The 13729-nt window shown below is 44.2% G+C and overlaps 1 non-coding gene across 1 annotated transcript; it reads left to right on the top strand.

Moving 5' to 3' along the window:
- The first annotated feature begins 251 nt into the window (after positions 1-251).
- LOC119936243 lies at positions 252-389 on the top strand. Its single transcript, XR_005453683.1, has one exon. It is a non-coding gene; the product is annotated as a small nucleolar RNA SNORA7 (small nucleolar RNA).
- The last annotated feature ends 13340 nt before the right edge of the window (positions 390-13729 follow it).

The raw sequence follows: 13729 nt of genomic DNA, 5'->3' as shown, positions 1-13729 counted from the left end.
GAATGTTAAGAGAAAATTGATGGTGAAGTGGAAATTTCTTTAATCAACAGTATTTCTTGAGAACCTACTATCTGCCAAACACTAGAGCAGCTGCAGAGACTAAGCAGTTGGGAGGATACAAAAGAAGAGGCACAGATCCTGCCTTCAAGGAGGTTACAGTCTATTAGGGAAGTTAGACACACAATATCCCATCAATCTAAATATTGACAGATACCAAAGAGTTGAGAGTAGGAGAAGGTACTTAAAATGCTCCCCTCTCAGGATCTCACCTGGAGAGTTTCCAGCACTCTACCAGTCTTGACTACAGGAGGGAGAGTCAAGCAGAGCCCTACCCATTCCATTCCTAGCTTGGCCAGTGGCTAGCGATTGGAAGGCCATCTGCTACATCAAAACAGATGAGGCAACTGAGTCACAGAGAAGTTAAGTGACTTGCCTAAGGTCACACAACAGACATGTGGCAGAGCTGAGATTAGAACCCGGTGTCTCTGACTCCCGGGCATGTGTTCTTTCCATGAGCATACACTGTTCCTAATCCACTGCTACAGTTTGAGCTAAAGGTGGATTTTATTGATTAATAGATAGGAATGAATCAGGTAAGGCTATGTAGAGTTGAAGAGCTTTGAATCTGGGGATAGCTGTGCTCTGGTGGATAGCAAGGGGAAAGGAAGCCCAGGCAGGGTAGGATGATGAGAGCAATAGGCCAGAGGAGGTAAAATCACAAGCAGCTTGTAGTAGGTGGTGAACAGGTGAGGAGCAAAGGCCATGAGTTGTAGTCTGTAATCGAACAGAGCAAGAGACAATGGAGCAAAATGCATTCTTATTGGAAAGAAAACCTTCTTGGCAAGAATGCCTCTTGGACTCTGAGGCAGAGTTCTAAGGTAGGTTATGGAGTTCTTCAAAATCTTGCAGAGCAGGATATTCATCCATCCCCTGTCAAGTTACACAGTTATCTGTAGAGCTATGCACAGTCCAACACCGAGGAATCCTCCAGACTGTAAGCTCTTCTTCTAGACTGCAAGCTCCTTGTAGGTAGGGAACATGTCTACCAAATCTGTTGGGTCATATTCTCCCAAAAGCTTAGTGCAGTGCTTTGCACAGAGTAAGTGCTCAATGAATACCATTGACTGAATCAGGATTAGATGACTTTCAATGGTTCCTTCCAAAGTGCATATTTCCACAAATTGTTAGTTTCCCAGAATAGAAAACTCATCATTCTTCTAGACTGTAAACTCATTGTGGGCAGCGAATGTGTCTGTTCAAAGTTATATTCTACTCTACCAAGCACTTAGTTCAGTGCTCTGCATACAGTAAGTGCTCAATAAATATGATTGACTGACTTCAGTACTTTCACTCATCTAAGGACTAAAGTACTCATCCCCTAACCAACTGGCTAACTCCCCTCCAGCCACACTTATGTGTGTATCTTTAACCTTTGTTGCTTCCTTTACTAGTAATTTATTCAAATGCCCATGTCCCCACTTGATTGTGAGTTTTTCGAGGTCAGGGATAATATCTACCCAACTCTATTGTACTCCCATGTGCCTAGTAAAGTCCTCAGCACAGATTAAGTACTCAATAAATACCAATGATTGAAGTCTATAGTGTTCTCAGCTAGAGTGAAGTATGTGAGGAGTCCCACAGAGCCAAAGTGAATAGTTGCCCAAGTGAGTTGTAGATGAGGCAGAAAAATCTAGTGCACAAAAGGTCAAGTAATTGACCTTGTAATTTAAATATCTTTGTGTCGGTTCATTCAAGCTCCACCTTTGCTTGTGCATAGATTTCTCTGAAAAATCAAGACCAAGGGCATTAATGGATACGAATATTATGGCTGAGTTGAATGACTGTGATTGATTGCTGGTATTTATTGAGTGCTTACTGTGCACAGAATACTGTACTCAGTGTCTGGGAGAATATAGCAGAGTTGGTAGACGAGTTGCCTGCCCACAGTAATAATATTGATTGATTCATTCATTCAATTGTATTTATTGAGCACTTACTGTGTGCAGAGCACTGTACTAAGTGCTTGGGAAGTACAAGTTGGCAACATATAGAGACGGTCCCTACCCAACAGTGGGCTCACAGTCTAGAAGGGGGAGACAGAGAACAAAACAAAACATATTAACATAATACAATAAATAGAATAAATATGTACAAATAAAATAGAGTAATAAATACATACAAACATATATATACATATATTCAGGTGCTTTGGGAGGGGAAGGAGGTAAGGGGGGATGGGGAGGGGGAGGAGGGGGAGAGGAAGGAGGGGGTTCAGTCTGGGAAGGCCTCCTGGAGGAGGTGAATTGATGGGATTTGTTAAGTTCTTACTATGTGCTGAGCACTGTTCTAAGTGCTAGCATAGATACAAGGTAATCACGTTGTCCCACGTGGGGCTCACCGTCTCAATCCTCATTTTAAAGCTGAGGTCACTGAGGCACAGAGAGGTTAAGTGGCTTGCCCAAGGTAACACAGCAGACAAGTGGCAGAGTTGGGATTAGAAACCACGTCCTCTGACTCCCAAGCCTGTGCTCTTTCTACTGAGCCACACTACTTCCCTAATAATGCTATTTGTTAAGTGCTTACTAGGTGCCAAGCACCATTCTAAGTGCTGAGGTAGATACAAGGTATTCAGGTTGTCCCATGTGGGGCTCAGATTCTTAACCCCCATTTTACAGATGAGGTGACAGGCACAGAAGTTATTTACCTGCACAAGGTCACACAGCAGACAAGTGACTGAACCAGGATTAGAACCTGTGACCTCTGGCACCCAAGCCTGTGCTCTTTCCACTAAACCACGCTGCTTCTCTATAAGCTTATAGTCTAGAAGGGTAGACAGACATTAATATCCCAAGTGCTTAGAACAGTGCTTTTCACACAGTAAGCACTCAAGTGACTGAATAAATAAATGTTACAGATATGTACGGAAGTGCTTTAGGGCTGAGGGTGGGGCGACTAAAGTGCCCAAAGGGTACAAATCCAAGCACACAGGCAATGTAGAAGGGAGAGGGAGTGGGGGAAAAAGCTTAATCGGGGAAGGCTTCTTGGAGGAGATGTAGCCTTACTTAATGAGGTTTTGAAGTTGGGGAGAATGGTGGTCTGGTGAATAGGGAGGGGGAGGGAGTTCCAGGCCTGAGGGGAGCAAGGGTCAGTGGTGAGCTAGATGACATCTAGGTACAGTGAGCAAGCTAGAATCAGAGGAGTGAAGTGTGTAAGCTGGGCTGTATTAGGAGATCAGTGAAGTAGGGTAGGGCATGGCAAGCTGATTGAGTGTTTTAAATGCCCAGGGTGAGGAGATTCTGTTTGATGCAGAGGAGGATGGGCAACCCCTGAAGGGTCTTGAGGTGTGGGGAAAACATGGATCGAACTTCTTTAATAAAGATGATCCGGCAGCAGAGTGAAGTATGAACTGGAGGGGGGAGACAGGAGGCAGAGAGGTCAACAGGGAGGTAGATGCAGAAGTCAAGGCAGGATAAGTGCTTAGATCAGATTGCAAGCCCCATGTGGGACAACCTGATCACCTTGTATCCCCCCATTGCTTAGAACAGTGCTTTGCACATAGTAAGTGCTTAAATACCATCATCAGCAGCAGCAGCGTAGTGGCAGTTTGGATGGAGAGGAAAGGGTGGATTCTAGCAATATCACGAAGGTAGAGTCGACAGGATTTGGTGACAGATTGAGCATGTGGGTGGAATGAGAGAGAAGAGTCAAGGTAATGCCAAGGTTATGGGCTTGCGAGGCAGGAAAAATGGTGGTGCTGTCTACAGTGATGGGAAACTCAAGGAGAAGACAGGGTTTAGGTGGGAATATGAGAAGTTCTGTTTCAAGACAAGCATAAGGTGTCAGTGGAACAGCCAAGTAGAGATGTCCTGAGGGAAGGAGGATTTTCAAGACCGCAGAGCAGGTGAGAGATCAAGGCTGGAGATGTGGACTGGGGAATCATCTCCTTAGAGAGGGTAGCTGAAGCCATAGAAATGAATGAGTTCTCTATGGAAGTGGGTGTAGATGGAGAATAGAAAAGGACCCAGAACTAAATTTTGAAGGAGTCCCACACTGAGAGTGGGAGGCAGAGGAGGAAACAGAGAGACTGAGAATAATAACAATCATGGTATTGGTAAGTGCTTAATATGTGTCAACCTTACAATGTGCCTAAGTGCTGGCTAGATACAAGATCATCAGATTGGACACAGCTCTTGCCCCACATGGGGCTCACGGTCTTAATCCCCATTTTACAGATGCAGTAACTGAGGCACAGAGATGTTAAGTGATTTGCCTCATGCAGCAGACAAGTGGTGGAGCCAGGATTAGAACTCACATCCTCTAACTCCCAGGTTTGTGCTCTTATCCACTGAGTGACCAGAGAGATAGGAGAACCAGGAGAGGACAGTATCAGTGAAGTCGAGGTTTGATGATGTTTCCAGGACAAAGGGGTGGCCCACAGCATCTAAGGCAGTTGAGAGGTCGAGGAGGATTAGAATGGAATAGAGGGCATTGGACTTGGCAAGCAGGACATCATCGATGGCCTTCGAGAGTGCTGTTTCCATGGAGTGAAGGGGCCAAAAGCCATTTTGGAGGGGGTCAAGGAGAGAATTGGAGGAGAGGAAGTGGAGGCAACAGGTGTAGACAATTCACTCAGAGTTTGATGAGAAATAGTAGAGAGGAAGTTGGGATGATAGCTGGAAGAAGCCTTGGAGTCAAAGGAGGATTTTGTGTTTTTTAGGAGAGGAGGATACAAGAGCATGTTTGGAAGCAGGGCGGAAAAAGGCATTGGAAAATGAACAGTTGAAGATGGAGGTCAGGAATGGAAGAAGGGAGGAGGGCAAGTGTTTTGATAAGGGGTGAAGGGATGGGATCAGACACGGGTGGAGGGGGTGGATTTCGAGAGGTGTTAGGGGAAAATCTCTCGACATACTGGTGGAAAGGTAGGAGAGTGGGAGAAGAGGCAGGAGGAGAGAGGGACTGGAAAGAGCAGAAAAGATTTTAGGGAGACCACCCTTATGGTTTCAATTTTAATCAATGAAGTACATGCCTAGACAATTATGGGGCAAGAGAGTCTAAGAATGGACAAATAAGTTGCTGAGTGGAGGAGAGGGCAGAGGTAAAGTTGGTGAAGATGAATTTCAGAAAGACAAGGTCAGCCTGAATTTCCCCCAGCAGTGTTCTGCAGCTCATGCACAGGAGTAAAGGAAGCATATTGTGGAGGAGATCAAGGGCTGTGGGTTACTGGTATGAGATTGGTGAAGAGATAGGGGAGTGAATGGAGTTAAGAGAATTGGGAAAACCTAGTTCCACCTCTTCCACTGCTCTGCAACCTTGGGCACATCATTTAACATCTCAGTACCTCAGTTTCCTCATAACAATAATAATAATAATAATGGCATTTACTAAGTGCTTACTATGTGCAAAGCACTGGTCTAAGCACTGGGGAGGTTACAAGGTGATCAGGTTGTCCCATGGGGGGCTTACAGTCTTAATCCCCATTTTACAGATGAGGTAACTGAGGCCCAGAGAAGTTAAGTCACTTGCCCAATGTCACACAGCTGACAAGTGGCAGGATGGGGATTTGAACCCATGACCTCTGACTCCAAAGCCTGGGCTCTTTCCACTGAGCCACGATGCTTCTCTCATCGGTAAAAAGAGGATAATATACCCTCTCTTCCTATCCTACCTCTTGGACTGTAGGACCCATGTGGGACAGAAACTATGTCTGATCTGGTTTTCTTGCATCTCTCCCCGCACTTTTTTTTAAATGGTATTTGTTAAGCGCTCACTATGTATCAAGCACTGTTCTAAATGCTGGAGTAGATACAACTTTATTTAGTTGGAGATGGTCCCCGGTAGACATGGGGCTCACAGTTAAAACTGGAGGGAAGATAATTTAATCCCCTTTTTACAAATAAGGTAATAGACATAGAAGTTAAGTGACTTGCCCAAGGGCACACAGCAAGCAATTGGCAGAGCCAAGAGTAGAACCCAGACCCTCACACTTCCAAGCCCATGCTCTTTCCACTAAGTCATGATGCTTCTCAGATAGTAAGGGTTTAATGAATGCCAACCATCATTATCATCATTACTATTATTATTAGTGAGGTGAAGATTACCAGGGGAAAATTTTTCAGACATGTTATATGCAAAACAAACAAGCAGTTTTAAACTTTACTTCAACCATTTAAAAAAGGTCTACCATGCCATGTGGTCTTCTACTCTAACCAGCCCACCATAACTTTAATAAGCACATTAGGTCACATTTTAAGAAGTTGCTTGTTCAGAAAGTGGTTATTCATTCATTCATTTGTATTTATTGAGCACTTACTGTGTGCATAGCACTGTACAAAGAACTTGGGAAGTACGAGTCGGCAACATATGGAGATGGTCCCTACCAGACAAAGGGCTCACAGTCTAGAAGGGGGAGACAGACAACAAAACATGTAGACAGGTGTCAAAATCATCAGAACAAAGAGTATTATAGCTATATGCACAACATTAACAAAATAAATAGAATAGTAAATATGTACAAGTGAAATAGAGTAATAAATCTGTACAAATATATACAAGTGCTCTGGGGAGGGGAAGGAGGTAGAGCAGAGGTGGGGAATGGGGAGGAGGAGAGGAAAAAGGGGGCTCAGTATGAGAAGGCCTCCTAAAGGTGGTGAGCTCTGTGGGAGGAAAATCTGGCATCAAACTCAGGAAGAGGAAACTTTCATACCTTCACTGATACCTCATGGTGACAAAAACTGATTTTTTTCACCTATGTTTTCCAGGGAATTCCCTTGTCCTCTATTTTGCTTTGGTCCTATTTTAAGGAGTCATGTATTCAGAAAGTGGTAATCCCATGTGTCTTTCTGTGATAGGAAAATCTGGCAGCAACTTCAGGGAGAGGAAATTGTCACACCTTCACTGATACTCACCGCACGATGACAAAACCTGATTTTTTTGGCCCATATTTTCCAGAGAATTCCCCTGTCCCCTGTTTTGCTTTGTGCTCGATCTCCTTGGCCTCCCTAGGTTTGGATGCATGCTTTTATGTGTCACAGTGGAGTAATAAAAAGCTACCACAAATATCTCTCAGGTTTGTTCTGCCAATTTGGTTTTGCCACGTTTCTTTCACCCAGATGCTGACAGAGTCACCAGGAGAACAAAGGTCCAATGATGGCAGCTGTTGAAGGGTGGAGCCATTTTTCACATGCTTGCACTTGCTCTGTGTGAGCCACATTCTAAAATGCATATTCGTGTCTTAAAAATATCTAAAGTAGCCCACACAAAGATAGTAGCCCAAGATTAAGAGGACCTCCACCAAATGGAATCTCTCTCTCATCTGTATTACAATCGATTCAAGTGAAAGCTTGGAGCCCCTACAGATTTATGCCTGTGCAAAAAATAAATAAATAAATCCTTCTATGTACAATATGCCTTTCTTTCAAGAGTGACAAACACTTCATATATATTATCTGACTAATCCTCACAGGACTTTTATAGCAAAAGATTTGGTTGGGACATCATAAAAACAGGAAGTTCCAAAAAATCAAGGATTTCAATATTTTATTTCTGCATCACCAAACTCCAAATACATTTCCATTTCCATTTTGAAGATATGAATAGAATATGTTTCAAATGTGTACCTAAGCCTTTCTTCACTTAACTTTTACTAAATCTGTCTTCCTTTCCATTTACTTTTAGAGAAAGTATTTTTCTCTCTTGCTTATGCAACAACTTTTTTCACAAGGGCCCCAGGAATAGCTGGGGCGTGTATTACTCCCAATTGTACTTATTGAGGGCTTATTTTACAGATTGAAAAACGTATTTAGGAGCTTCCACACGGGCATAGCAGGGTTTGGACACAACACAGCAGTGGCAGAACAGGGGTTACCCTCGTATCTCCTTTAATAATAATAATAATGATAATGATGGTATTTATTAAGTGCTTACTATGTGCAAAGCACTGTTCTAAGTGCTGGGGGCTTACAAGGTGATCAGGTTGTCCCACGGGGGGCTCACAGTCTTAATCCCCATTTTACAGATGAGGGAACTGAGGCACAGAGAAGTTAAGTGACTTGCCCAAAGTCACACAGCTGACAAGTGGCGGAACCGAGATTTGAACCCATGACCTCTAACTCCAAAGCCCGTGTTCTTTTCACTGAGCCACGCTATTTCATTCTTCAGAATCACTTTTTAATCAAAACTGCTAATAAATAAGAGACACAGTATTTATCTAGCATCGACTTGGTGCAGTTCACTGTAATGTGTGCTTGGGACATAGAGAATAAAGAAGAGACACTTTCCCTGCCCACAGAGTTATACTTGCATGGGGGAGACAAAACCTAAAAAAAAAAAAAAAATTACAACTTAAATAAGCATATTTGCATGAGGTTTAAGGATGGGTATAAATAAGTTCATAAGGGCTAGAGTTGGAGGAGGGGTTTGTATGGTTTAAGATGCTTAACAAATTAATCAGGAAGACTTTTTCAAGAAGGTGGGATTTTAGAGGATGGAAGGAGGAGATTGCAAAATGGGGATTCCATAACCCTTAATGTACATTGAACTTTTGGAATGGTAGAAAAATGGTCTTTTCCAAATAGAAAATTTTGTAGCTGGCAAGATTATCAATTAGCTTTTTTAAAAGGACCCCACCCTCATCCCCCCAGCACTTATCATCATCATCATCAATCGTATTTGAGTGCTTACTGTGTGCAGAGCACTGTACTAAGAGCTTGGGAAGTACAAGTTGGCAACAAATAGAGACAGTTCCTACCCAACAGTGGGCTCACAGTCTAAAAGGGGGAGACAGAGAACAAAACCAAACATACTAACAAAATAAAATAAATAGAATAGATATGTACAAGTAAATTAAATAAATAAGTGGAGTAAGAAATATGTACAAACATATATACATATATACAGGTGCTGTGGGGAAGGGAAGGAGGTAAGATGGGGGGATGGAGAGGGGGACGAGGGGGAGAGGAAGGAAGGGGCTCAGTCTGGGAAGGCCTCCTGGAGGAGGTGAGCTCTCAGCAGGGCCTTGAAGGGAGGAAGAGAGCTAGCTTGGCGGAGGGGCAGAGGGAGGGCATTCCAGGCCTGGGGGATGACGTGGGCCGGGGGTCGATGGCGGGACAGGCAAGAACGAGGTACAGTGAGGAGATTAGCGGTGGAGGAGCGGAGGGTGCGGGCTGGGCAGTAGAAGGAGAGAAGGGAGGTGAGGTAGGAGGGGGCGAGGTGATGGACAGCCTTGAAGCCCAGGGTGAGGAGTTTCTGCCTGATGCGCAGATTGATTGGTAGCCACTGGAGATTTTTGAGGAGGAGAGTAACATGCCCAGAGCGGTTCTGGACAAAGACAATCCGGGCAGCAGCGTGAAGTACGGATTGAAGTGGGGAGAGACTCAAGGATGGGAGATCAGAGAGAAGGCTGATGCAGTAGTCCAGATGGGATAGGATGAGAGCTTGAACGAGCAGGGTAGCGGTGTGGATGGAGAGGAAAGGGCAGAGCTTGGCAATGTTGCAGAGCTGAGACCGGCAGGTTTTGGTGACGGCTTGGATGTGAGGGGTGAACGAGAGAGCGGAGTCGAGGATGACACCAAGGTTGCGGGCTTGTGAGACGGGAAGGATGGTAGTGCCGTCAACAGAGATGGGAAAGTCAGGGAGAGGGCGGGGTTTGGGAGGGAAGACAAGGAGTTCAGTCTTGAACATGTGTACATGTATGTACACTTGTACACTTATGTACATGTACACTTACGTACATGTCTTTAAATTATATACTATAAATCATCTGCCTCCCCCCTCTAGAATATGTTGTTTGTGGGCAGGGAATGCATCTCAGTTGTATTATATTCTTCCAAGCGCTTAGTACAGTGGTCTGCACATAGTAAGCACTCAATAAATACCACTGATGACGATTCGAAACCTGTTCTCTCACTGAGACTCTGAGCACCATGAAGGACAGGGACTGTGTTCCAACTGATTGTCTTGTATCTACCCCAGTGCCTAGTACAGAGAGAAGCAGCGTGGCTACACAGAGAAGCAGCATGGCTCAGTGGAAAGAGCCCGGGCTTGGGAGTCAGAGGTCATGGGTTCTAATCCCAGCTCTGCCACTTGTCAGCTGTGTGACTTTGGGCAAGTCACTTAACTTCTCTGTGCCTCAGTTACCTCATCTGTAAAATGAGGATTAAGACTGTGAGCCCCATGTGGAGCAACCCGATTACCTTGTGTCTCCCCCAGCGCTTAGAACAGTGCTTGGTACGTAGTAAGCGCTTAACAAATGCCATTATTATTATTGTACAGTGCATGGACATAGTAAGCACTTAAATGATTATGGTATTTGTTAAGTACTTAAGACTGTGAGCCCATCGTTGGGTAGGGATTTTCTGTTACCAAATTGTACTTTCCAAGCACTTAGTACAGTGCTCTGCACACAGTAAGTGCTCAGTACAATTTAATGAATGAATGTGCCATACACTGTTCTAAGCACTGACATGGAGACAAGCAAATCGGTTTGGACACAGTCTCTGTCTTATATGCGCCTCACAGTCTCACTCCCCATTTTACAGATGAAGTAACTGAGGCACAGAGATGTTAAGTGACTTGCCCATGGTCACACAACAGGCAAGTGGCAAAACTGGGATTAGAACCCACAACCATGGAACTCCCAGGCCTATGGTCTACTTCAAACTCCATGATTATTACTGGGAGAGACAAGAGTGAGGTACAGCTACATTGTCAGAATGACTTTCTAAGACTTTGGATGATACTCAAAGTCTGAGCTGAAAGAGCTTCACAAAAGTATGGAAAAGTATTCTACCCCTACTTCCAGGTCTTTGTTGCATTTTCCAGCATGGCTGCATAGAATAAGTAGAACTGATTTAATCCCCTGACAATGAATCTATCAAGGCACCAAGAATCAGTCTTGACTAGTGGAAAGAGCACGAGCCTAGGAGTCAGCAGGTCCTGGGTTCTAATCCCCGCTCCACCACTTGTCTGCTGTGTGACCTTGGGAAAGTCACTTCATCTCTCTAGGTCTCAGTTATCTCATCTATAAAATGGAAATTAAGACTGTGAGCCCCATGTGCATATTTGTACAGATTTATTACTCTATTTTACTTGTACATATTTACTATTCTATTTATTTTGTTAATGATATGCATATAGCTTTAATTCTATTTGTTCTGACGATTGACACCTGTCTACATGTTTTGTTTTGTTGTCTGTCTCCCCCTTCTAGGCTGTGAGCCCGTTGTTTTGTAGGGACCGTCTCTATATGTTGCCAACTTGTACTTCCCAAGCACTTAGTACAGTACTCTGCACACAGTAAGCACTTAATAAATACAATTGAATGGATGAATGAATTTGTGACATGAACTGTGTCCAACCCGATTAGTTTCTATCTACCCCAGTGCTTAGTACAGTGCCTGACTGTAAATGCTTATACCATAAACATAAACATACCATACCATAAAAAAGCACCCTCAATTCTGACCTGTCCAGCCATGCCATCTTGAAGTACCCTCAGAATCTTGATGAAATCTTCAGGGAAGCCAAAGTTGCTTTATAATTTCCAGAGCTCAGATCTTCTGATGGTGCCGATTCAGGTAAGGTCTTTGAAAACTCTGGAGAAGTTCTGGTGCCATTTCCTGCACTTTTCCTATATCTAATGGGCTGCAGAGATCATGTCCACTGTGCCCCAGTGTGGTCTGATGCTAAATCAGGGAGCAAATCAGGGTTAAAGATCTTCATGTTAAAGATCTTGAGAGACCCATGTGCTTTTCCATTTTTCATGGCTCTGCTGTGGTAACTTCTCCAACAATTTTCTTTAATAACCAATCCCAGAGGACTCTGGCTAGGGTCTTGCCAGCAATGGAAAGTAATGAGACCACTCAATCATTGCCGCAATAGCTTTCACCTACTCTCCTACTGCAACCCAGCCAGCAAACTTCGCTCCTCTAATGCTCACCCTCTCACTATACCTCAGCCTCATCTATCTCCCCACCGGCCCCTCGCCCACATCCGGCCTCTGTCCTTGAACATCCTCCCTCCTCAAATCTATCAATTAATCTCCCCCTCTTCAAAGCCTTATTGAAGGCAAATCTCCTCCAGCAGGTCTTCCTTGACTAAGCCCTCCTTTCCTCTTCTCCCATTCCCTTCTGCGTTACTCCGACTTGGTCCCTCTATTCATCCTCCCCTCCCAGCCCCACAGCCCCTATGTTCATAGCTGTAATTTTATTTATTCATTCAATCACATTTACTGAGCGCTTACTGTGTGCAGAGCACTGTACTAAGTGCTTAGGAAGTACAAGTTGGTAACCTATAGAGACGGTCCCTACCCAACAACGGGCTCACAGTCTAGAAGGGGGAGACAGACAACAAAACAAAAAATGTGGACAGGTGTCAAGTCATCAGAACAAATAGAATTAAAGCTAGATGCACATCATTAACAAAACAGAGTAGTAAATATGTACAAGTAGAATAGAGTAATAAATCTGTACAAACATATATACAGGTGCTGTGGGGAGGGAAAGGAGGTAAGGCGGGGGGATGGGGAGGAGGTAGGGCAGGGGGATGGGGAGGAGGAGAGGAAAGAGGGGGCTCAGTCTGGAAAGGCCTCTTGAAGGAGGTGAGCTTTCATTAGGGCTTTGAATTTATATCAATGTCTGTCTCTCCCTCTAGACTGTAAGCTCATGGTGGGCAGGGAATGTGCCCATTTGTTATATTGTACTCTGCCAAGCACTGTGTGCTCAGCACACAGCAACCGTTCAATAAATACAATTGAATGAATTCTTGAAGATGACAATGATCCTGTTATCTTTGTGGTCCTGTGGCATTTCCTCTGTGGCCCATATATATTGAGGAAGAAACTGTGCAAGAGTTTTATCAGAGTGACTTCATATTAAAGATCTCAGGAGACCCACATGCTTTTGCATTTTTCATGGTTCTGCTGTGCTAACTTCAACAATTGGTACAAGTGTGAAGTCTTCACCTATCGGATGGTATCGGTTGAAGCAGAATGGGCTAGTGGAAAGAGCACAGGTCTGGGAATCAGAATACCTGGACTCAAATCCCAGCTCTGCCATTCTCCTACTGTGTGACCGTGGGAAAATCACTTCACTTCTCTGTGCCTCAGTTTCCTCATCTGTGAAATGGGGATTAAAACCTACTGCCTTTACTTAGACTGTGAGCCCCATGTGGGGCAGGGACTATATTTGACCTGATTATCTTGTATTCACCCCAGTACTTAGAACAGTGTTTGACACGTGTCTTGTCTTATGCCTTCAAGTCGTTTCTGACCCATAGTGACATCACGGACACATCTCTCCCACAACGCCCTGATCTCCATCTGCAATTATTCCGGTAGTGCTTCCATAGAGTTTTCTTGGTAAAAATATGGATGTGGTTTACCATTGCCTCCTTCAGCACAGTAAACTTAAGTCTCCACTGTCGACTCTCTCCCATTCTGCTGCTGCCCAACACAGGTGAGTTTTGACTTGTAATAATAAGAATAACAATGCATTTATTAAGTGCTTACTATGTACAAAGCACTGTTATAAGCTCTGGGGAGCTTACAAAGTGATCAGGTTATCCCATGGCAGGCTTGCAGTCTTCATCCCCATTTTACAAATAAGGTAACTGAGGCCCAGAGAAGTTAAGTGACTTGCCCAAAGGCACACAGCTGACAATTGTAGGAGCTGGGATTTGAACCCATGACCCCTGACTCCAAAGCCCATGCTCTTTCCACTGAGCCACGTTGCTT

The sequence above is a fragment of the Tachyglossus aculeatus genome, chromosome 1 (genome assembly GCF_015852505.1).
Source record: "Tachyglossus aculeatus isolate mTacAcu1 chromosome 1, mTacAcu1.pri, whole genome shotgun sequence".
Classification (NCBI taxonomy): Eukaryota; Metazoa; Chordata; class Mammalia; order Monotremata; family Tachyglossidae; genus Tachyglossus; species Tachyglossus aculeatus.
This window is presented reverse-complemented; position numbering and strand designations above follow the sequence as displayed.